Source organism: Arachis stenosperma, unplaced genomic scaffold, assembly GCF_014773155.1.
Source record: "Arachis stenosperma cultivar V10309 unplaced genomic scaffold, arast.V10309.gnm1.PFL2 arast.V10309.gnm1.Scaffold_100031, whole genome shotgun sequence".
NCBI classification, from domain to species: domain Eukaryota; kingdom Viridiplantae; phylum Streptophyta; class Magnoliopsida; order Fabales; family Fabaceae; genus Arachis; species Arachis stenosperma.
The window spans coordinates 579,254-588,468 of record NW_026651372.1 but is presented as its reverse complement, the minus strand read 5'-3'; positions in this window follow the sequence as shown (position 1 = coordinate 588,468).

Here is a 9,215-nt window from a genome sequence, read left to right as displayed (position 1 = left end):
AAAATATACAGAATGTGCAAAATAAAATAACTAGGCTAAAAAAGTTCACCGGTTCCCAAATAGTGCTACCGGTGCCTTCCCCACACTTAAAACCAAGCATCGTCCTCGATGCTAAACCGGAGGATCAGTGGGAGGTACAACGATAGGCTCAGGCTCGGACTGTGGGACCGGCTCCTCCTGAATCTCTAGTGGCTCTGTAGTGGTAGGGGAGTCCTGCTGAACCGGCGCCTCTGCAACCTCCTCCCGATGATCCTGGTCATCGAAGGCCGGAGAATCTGGAAGCGGGGGCAGCTCAGCACCCAAAGAAATCAAGGCCTGGTCCATCCTGTCCAAGCGACGCATGATCTGGCGCTTACTGCGCTCCATGTACTAGAAGAGACGCTGGACTAAGAGATATGTAGGTTCAGGTGCTGCTGGTGGATCAGTGGATGATGAAGGAGCTGCAGCTGTAGAGGATGATGGGGGCAGCTGTAGGGGCTGAAGGTGAAGGTGTCCCCACGGGAGCTCTGGCCCGAGAACGGCGTCTAGCAACGGGTCTCTCGTGCACCCAACCACCCCAGGGAATAGTAACCTCCTTATCATCATCATCAGGGGGCGGGGGTCGCACATCATCATCCAACCAAGGAACCTCAGCAAGGGCCGCCATACTCGTGACCAATGTAGGAAATGGGAGTAGGCCACGAATATGCGCCCGCCACATACACTGTCTGATCAACCTAGGGAAGGAGACTTCCTTTCCCTCCATCACACACCCGATCAGTAGAAGCATCTCCATGGGAATCTCAGAGAAGTGGGTGGTGGGAAGGACATAACAAGCAAAGATCATCTGCCAAGTCTTGGCCTCCCTAGTCAGATGAGCAAACATCATCCCTTTCGGCTTGGTATTGTTGGCATCCATAACCCAAGTAGCCTCTGGTAACCCAATGACAGTCCTGAGTGCCTCATAATCGAAGGTCATACTGTGAATGGCTAACTCAGCCTGCTGATGGGCACACAACTCATCCGGGACATGCCGGCACTGTAGTGCCTCCTCAATGGCAGTCTCAGTGATCATAATCTCTCTACCCCTCACCTGAACCGAATCTAATGTCGGACGGAAGAAGTTGCAGTAGAATTCCTTCACCCAAGACACATTGATATCCCCCAAATCCCGGTCAACAAAGTCTATACCCAAATCAATGATCCGACCGGAGATAGAACGTCTCACATCCATCGGGAGAAGCAGCTTCTTCTCAATGTTGAGCTTTGTAGTCCGATATTTAGAAAATCGGAGCTCACAGTAGAGATTAGGGAATTTTTCAGGGTCGGTGGAAGGTAACTGCTGATTTTCCTTGTCCACATCATTTAATGGGTTCTTGGCATAATTCTTATAGATTGAAGGAATGGAGGGAGTAGAGTGTTTTCTCTTTTTGGAGGTAGTGGCTATGGTTTTGCCTTTGTCAGACATCCTGAAAAATATGATAGGATATAGAAGACATTTAGCATTTAACAAATAAAACATGTTCAGGATACGATTGACAAAAAAAGAAATAACCATAATGTTGCCATGAATGTGCAATGTTTGAACAAATGAACCAAGAAAGCAAATTTCATTAAAAGGCAACAACTCATATCCAAAATGCAATAATGTCATCATAATTTTGAAAGAATTGTCAAAGAGGGTTAAAGTGACCAGGAGTTAGATAGTTAGAGACATTAGTAGGTTAAGGAAAATGGATTGGTAATATGATGAAATTTATGCATAGTGAACGGAAAAGTTGTGGTTCATGTTCACAAAGAATATGCAAATCCGGAAAGTCAAAGAGAAGCGGAATGTTGCCCACTATTTGAAATAAGATAAAAATGAAACCAATCTTCTCAAAAATCGGGCAGCATTCCGGCTTAAAATTGGATGTTCCCGGATAGCAAATCACCACAATAAGCATATAAAACAACATTAAGGGAGTACATCACCATGGAAATGGGATTCAGGCAGCAAGAAATACACAAAAACAGTCCAACAGCATCATACCACGTTCAAACAAACAGACAGCAAGTAAGCACATACGGAGCACTTATCAGGCCTAGAATCCTCTATCCAGCCCTAGCTACCTAACCGCAGTTATTTCTAACTAACCTAACATGCAAAATTTGAATTCTAACTATTATGCAACATATTAACTAACATACATGAACACTAAAAAGAAAACAGAAAAGAATACAGAAACGGAACAGGAACCTGGGAGCAGGGGAATCAGTAATGGAAAGGGAAAATGAGAGAGAGATGAGGCTAGGCACTGTGCCGCCGCGGACGGTAGCCGGAAAGATAAGCAGCGGCGGTGAATGGTGGTTCTGCCGGAGGAGTGAGGAACCGAAGGGAGGAATGAGAGAGAGAAAGAGTGAGATGAGAGGGCAGAGCGGGAGGAAAGAGAGTGAGATGAGCTGCCGGCGGCGAAGATGAGGTGGTGGCGGTGGGTGTTCGGCGGTGAGACAGAGGAAGAGAGAGATGAGACTGAGTTGGTGAAGAGGATGGAGGGAGTGAGAGAATGGGAGAAAGAGGGCTGTGGGTGAACAGTGGTGGTCACGGTGGTGGTTAATGGCGCTGCTGTGGCGGGCGTTGGAGATTGAGAGAAGGAAGAAGATGATGGGGGTTGAGGGGGTGAGTGCGCGACTGCGCAGGATGCGTCGCGCATTAGGGTTATACCAAATTTTGAATCGACGCGCGCGCGCACCTTGCGCGTCCGCGTCTATGAAGAAAACTTGCGACCTACGCGTGCGCGTACACTGCGCTTAGATGTGGATGAGAAATATAGGACGGTACGCGTGCGCGTACAGTGCGCGCACGCGTTCATGAGATTGGGCTAGAGGCATAGAGTTGGCCCAAAGTAGGCCTAACTCTCTGGAGAATGGCCCGGAAGTTGCGCCATCAGATCGGCGCGCACGCGGCACGTGCGCGTTCGCGTTTATTGTTGATGTATGAATCGGCGCGTTGGCGCGATGTGCGCTCTAGCACATACCGAGTTGGGCCTGGGGCTTAAAACTAGCCCAGAGCTGGCTCAACTTTCTGAAATTTGGCTCGAAATCTTGCGGCAGCGAATCGGTGCGGACGCGGCATGTGTGCGTCCGCGTGAATGTCCATGTTCTGAGAAACGGCGCGCACGCACGTAGTGCGCGTCCGCGTGGGTTGAGTTGGGCTCAAGGCATGATGTTTGCCCAAGGGAGGCCCAACTCTCGGGAGTGTTGGGTCGTGGTGCATCCACACAAGGACGCGTGCGCATGCATGGTGCGCTCGCGTCCACCCCCTTTTTTTTTTTTTTTTTTTCAGAAACAAATTTCTGGTGCTCCCCTTAGTGTTCACAACTCTTATTCACTCAACTATCATACAATTCACAAAAAGGCAATTTTGACATTATTCCTCTACTACTGAACACAACATGTATGTAACTATGCTAACAATTAAGTTGTACAAACAACTTGTATGAAACATCTACCTACAATGGTGACTCAAATCACTTATTAAGTAAATTCAGAAGATTGGAAAGAGTTTACCATGGTGGGGTGTCTCCCACCTAGCACTTTTAGTTTAAGTCCTTAAGTTGGACATTTGAGAAGCTTGTTGTCATGGTGGCTTATGTTTGTATTCATCCTTGAATCTCCAAGGATCGTTGCTCCTCAATTGGTTGACAGAATTTCCAACCATTTTTATTAAGCTTGGGCATAGTTCTACCCAAAATACGAGTCCCCATATTTGGTTGACATGCTTCGATCCGGGATCCCATATCTTATTCTCACATCCATCCGTCAGTTGAGTTTCATGGTTTTGTCGGATGAGCGGTTGGCGTAAAGGTGATTGACACAAAGAATTCTCTTTATTCCACCAATGCTTCCTTCTAGATCCATACAAAGTGATCCTTGTCCCAACATCATCTCTATATCTTGAGGCCTTGACCTTGATGAGGTTAACACCTACTTTCCAACCACTGCACAACTCATTCTTACTTTTAACTCCACAAAGAGTTCTAAGTTGACCATCATTTTCAATTAAACCATATTCGCGTGAGAAATTAAAGCTTAGAGATAGAGATTTTACCCACTTAAATGTTATATTGGATGGTGACTTGGGAGGGAAGGCTTCCCCACACTTGGACAATGCAAGGTCCACTTCTTTGTGCTCCTCTTTGATTGTTTCCACCTCTTCATAATTTTCCTCAATTTTAACCTCATCGTCTTTGTTACGTGGCTTGGTGTTATCTTCAAGAACTTCATCTTGTTTAATGAGAGGCGCTTCTATTTTGGATAAAAATTTATTGATGAATGAGTTCATCTCTTGATCAACCTCTTCATATTCTTCAATTTCAATATACACCATGCCATTCTCGTCTTCCTTGGGAGGTTGTGCACACTCTTCTATAATTTCAACTCCATGTCCAATGGGAGAGGATTCCATTGTAGAGAGAAATTCATCCATGATTGAATCCATCTCTTGGTAAGCCTCTTCTAAGTCTTCAACGATAATATGCCTGGGAGGTTGCGCGGCCTCCTCAACATCAATTTCAAGCTTCTTGGAAGAGTGCTCCATGATGCTACATTCCCCTGGACTTTCAACATCTCCTAAGTCTTCAACCACTTCTTCTCTTTCTTCAATGATCATAGGCTCCTCCAATTGTTCTAATACAAAATTTGACTCCTCCTTCTTCACCGGATTTTCCAATTTCTCCTTCATACTTTGCTCTTCTTTTGACTTTTCACATGGGGCTGCGGGAGCACCTTGAGTGTTCAAGCATCGGTAGGCTAAGGTAGACACTACTTCGGTCAAGTTAGTCACAAACTCAAGTGTATCTCGCTTCATAGCTTCTTGTCCTTGAAGTAACAAAGTGAGAGGATCGTCTAGTGGGGCTTGTGGTGGGTAGGAAGATTCATCATTTTGGAGAGAGGGTTCATAGTAGGAAGGTGGTTCCTCTTGGTAAGGTTGTGGAGATTGTGTGTATTGAGGTGGTTCTTGGGAGTAATCTTGATAGGGTTGTGGTGGTTCTAAGGATTCTTGCTCATAATGGTCATAAGAGTATGGTAGGGATGGTTGGTCATATGATGGATATGGATCATAGGGAGGCGCTTGGTATAGAAAGGCTTGTGAGAATGGTTGAGGTTCATGTTGAGGATAGGATTCATAGGCATATGATGGTGATTGTTGAGTGTCACAAAAAGAATCATCATAGCCATTAAATTGGCATGCATTAGGATGGAAGTTATACCTATAAGTATCCGGAGGTTGTTGCCAATAGGAGTGATCAATTCCTTGAGGCTCCTCCCATCTTTGTTGGTTCCGTCCATAATGAGTGTCATCATTGAGGTGCACGTTTCCTACAACACAATTAGAACCAAGCTCAAAGCCAAAGTGAGAATTCATATTGAGAGAACAAAATAAAACTAACAAAAATTAAGAAACAAACAAAAGATAACCTATTCACAATATTCACATATGTACAATAACCAATAACACAACACCATTGCAATCCCCGGCAACGGCGCCATTTTGACAATTGGATTTTTGACGGTTTAGAATTTCACTAATGAAATCTCGTTGTAAAGTATAGTTTCTAAACCAAACAATAATCCTTTCATACAAAAATTTGTTTGTCACAAGTACAAACCCCTAAAATCTATAAACCGAAGTATTTAAACCTCGGGTCGTTCTCCCTAGGATTTACAATAAAGTGTCTTATTATTGGTTGTGAGTTATTTTGGGGTTTTAGATGAGAAACATGAATAGTAAATGGTAAGAAAACTTTATTAACAAAATGGTCTTGGCAAGATTTGGTTGTCAAGGGTCTTCATCATTATCACTAGCCACAAGTATGGTAGTTGCAAGGATTAATCCCACTTAGTCATCCTTAAATCAATTAACAAAGGAAAGTCAAGTGAGTTATATCAATCCTAGTCCATAAGTCCTAGCTTTCCGCTAATTGGATTAATGAAGGCTAGAGTTAATGTCTATCAACTATCAATCAATTGGACACTAGTGACTCAAGAAATCCTAAGTTACCTTCTCAAGCCAAGAACATAAAATCCTACTCTAACATCCTCTCAAGCATTTCATCAAACACTTGGAGGGTAATGAAAGAAAGCATTCTTATTTGTAAGAATAAAAGGGATCAACAACTAACAATTACAAAGAATTAACAAAACAACAATCAACAACATCACAATCACATGAATTACCTCAAATTGCATTATTAAAAGAAAATAAAAGAACAACACTAGATCCATAACAAAATGAAGAATTGCAAGAATTAAAGTACATAACTAGAGAGAGGGAGAAGGGAAGAGTAAGAATTGATAAGGGAAAAATGAATCAAAGCATGAATTAAACCTAGATCTAAGAAGAGAGATTAACCTATACCTAATCCTAATTCTAGAGAGAAGTGAGAGCTTCTCTCTCTAAACTAAACTAAAACTAATCCTAGTGTGTGTGTGAACATGATGATGTCAATCCCCTTCAATCCTTGGCTTTTATGTGCATTTTGGCGCCAAAATTGGTTGCTGAAAACTTCCCAAAATCGCCAGGCACGTGATACATAAATGAAGTCATGTGCCCTCATCGGCGCGCGCGCGCATGGTGCGCGTGCGCGTCCTTGACCTATTTCGCAATGTGCGCGCGAGCGCCTTGTGCGCGTACGCGTGTACGGCCTGGATCAATTCTTTGGCTTTTTGTGCCTTTCTCCACTTGCATGCTTCCTTCCTTGCTTCCTTTGATCCATGCCTAGCCTATTTCAATCCTGGAATTACTAGCAAACACATCAAGGCATCTTATGGAATCAAAGAGAAATTAGAATTCATCAAGATAAGGCTTAAAAAGCATGTTTTACACTTAAGTACAAATATGGGAGAGATAACAAAACCATGCTAATTTATAGGCTAAATGTGACAAAAGGTTATCAAAATACTCTAAATTCAATACAAGATAAACCCTCAACTTGGGGTTTGTCACTTCCTAGATCCAACAAGAACAGAAGCAATGGAATTGTAAATTGCAAAGAAATTAGATGAAGAAGCAATGAACCGAATTGGAAATTAAATTGCAATGAAAATCAACAGAGAGATCTAAGGTGAGATTGAAACAGAATTTCTTCAATTCTCCAACCCAAGATCCAAGACAGAGTAATTGAAATTGAAAGCACTAAAACTAAGGAAATAAAGATCACTCAAGCTCCCAAAAACAGAAAAGTAAACTCTCTAAAAACTCTCAAAATGGAAGCTCTCCGACTAACTTGAATTCTAGCCTATTTATACACTTTCTTCAATTGATCTTCAAGCCTTGAGTTGGGCTTTTGCTCTTGGTGGAATTGGGTTGAAAGAGGCCTTGGTTGAATGCTCTTGAAGTTTGGAGAGGAACCCAAGTGAACCAATTGAACCGGATGTGAGTTTTGCAAAGTTGGTTTTAAAGTTAGCCTCAAAGTTAGGGGACTAACTTTGAGGCCAACTTTTTCTAGCAGCAAACCCAATTTGCTGCACTTCACGTTGGTGCCAACGTTAGGGGGCTAACTTTGCCCCTAACGTTGGCTTTGCTTTGTGTTGGTGTGGCGCCAACGTTAGCCTCCAAGTTAGGGGGCTAACGTTGGCGCAAACGTTGGCAACCCTGGAGGAGAGTTCTTATGCCAACGTTAGCCTCCAAGTTAGGGGGCTAACGTTGGCGCAAACGTTGGCACCCTGGGAAGCAAATCTTCATGCCAACGTTAGCCTCCAAGTTAGGGGGCTAACGTTGGCGCTAACGTTGGAACTCCCTGGGAAGCATTTTCAATTCCCAACGTTAGCCTCCAAGTTAGGGGGCTAACGTTGAGGCTAACTTTTCATTCAAAAGTTTGTGCCAACGTTTGAGGGCTAACTTCAACTCCAACTTCATTCTTCCTGGTTCAATTTCACTTGTTTCATTGTCTTCTCTTAGCTTCTAGCCATTCCTTCTCACTTCAATCCTTTTCCAAGCTGTCTTCACCTATCATAAATCAACCAAATACATCAAAGCTATGCTTGAAATCATGAGATGATCATTCTATCCTAATATGCACCAATTATGGCATCAAACCTCATGAAATTGCATTAATTTATCTATGGTTGATTCAATCAAAGGAAGCATGAAAATCTACCTAAATTGGCTTGCTTAAGCCTCAAGAAAGTGCATAATTCAAGTGAAAACAAAAGAAAAAGACTAGTGAAACTAGGCTAAGATGACTTGTCATCACTAACTTTGCACCAAAAGTTTGTGCCAAAGTTTGAGGGCTAACTTCAACTCCAACTTTATGTTTCTTGGTTCAATTTCACTTGTTTCATTGCTCCCTCTTTGCTTCTAGCCATTCCTTCTTGCTTCAACCCTTCTTCAAGCTTTCTTCCCCTATCATTAATCAACCAAACACATCAAAGCTATGCTCAAAATCATGAGATATTCATTCTTTCACAATATGTAACAAATATAGCATAAAACCTCATGAAATTGCATTAATTCATCTATGGTTGATTCAATCAAAGGAAGCATAAAAATCTACCCAAATTGGCTTGCTTAGAGCTCAAGAAAGTACATAATTCAATTGAAAACAAAAGAAAAAGGCTAGTGAAACTAGGCTAAGATGACCTGTCATCAATATCTTGTAAACAACAAATCTGTAAATTTATTATTTTTTTAATTTTGAAACTAAAAATATAATTTTTTTTCTACTAATAAAAAAATAAAAAATTTCAAAAATATCCAACAAATAAAAAATTGAAAATTGCTAAATTTTTTTAATTAATTTATTCTAAATTTTTGAACAAGTGTAGCAAAAAAAGTCGACTGTCCATGTGTAGCATTACCAGTGTATAAAAAAATAAAAAATTATTTTTAGAAAAATTTAAAATTTTAAAACTCTAAATTTTTATTTTTAAATTTTTAAATTATAAGATTAATTTTTTTAAATTAGACAAATAAAAATATTTTTTGAAAAATTTAAAATTTTAAAAAAGTAAATTTTTTTTATTTTTAAATTATAAGATTAAATTTTTTATTTAAATTAGAATAATAAAAAAGTCCAGGAATATCTAGTAAACAACAGATTTGTAAATTTATTATTTTTTTAATTTTTAAACAAAAAATAAATTTTTTTTATTAGTAGAAAAATAAAAAATTCCAACAATATCCAAAAATAAAAAAACTTTAAAATTGTTTAATTTTTTAGATTAATTTATTCTTAATTTGTGAACAAGTGCAG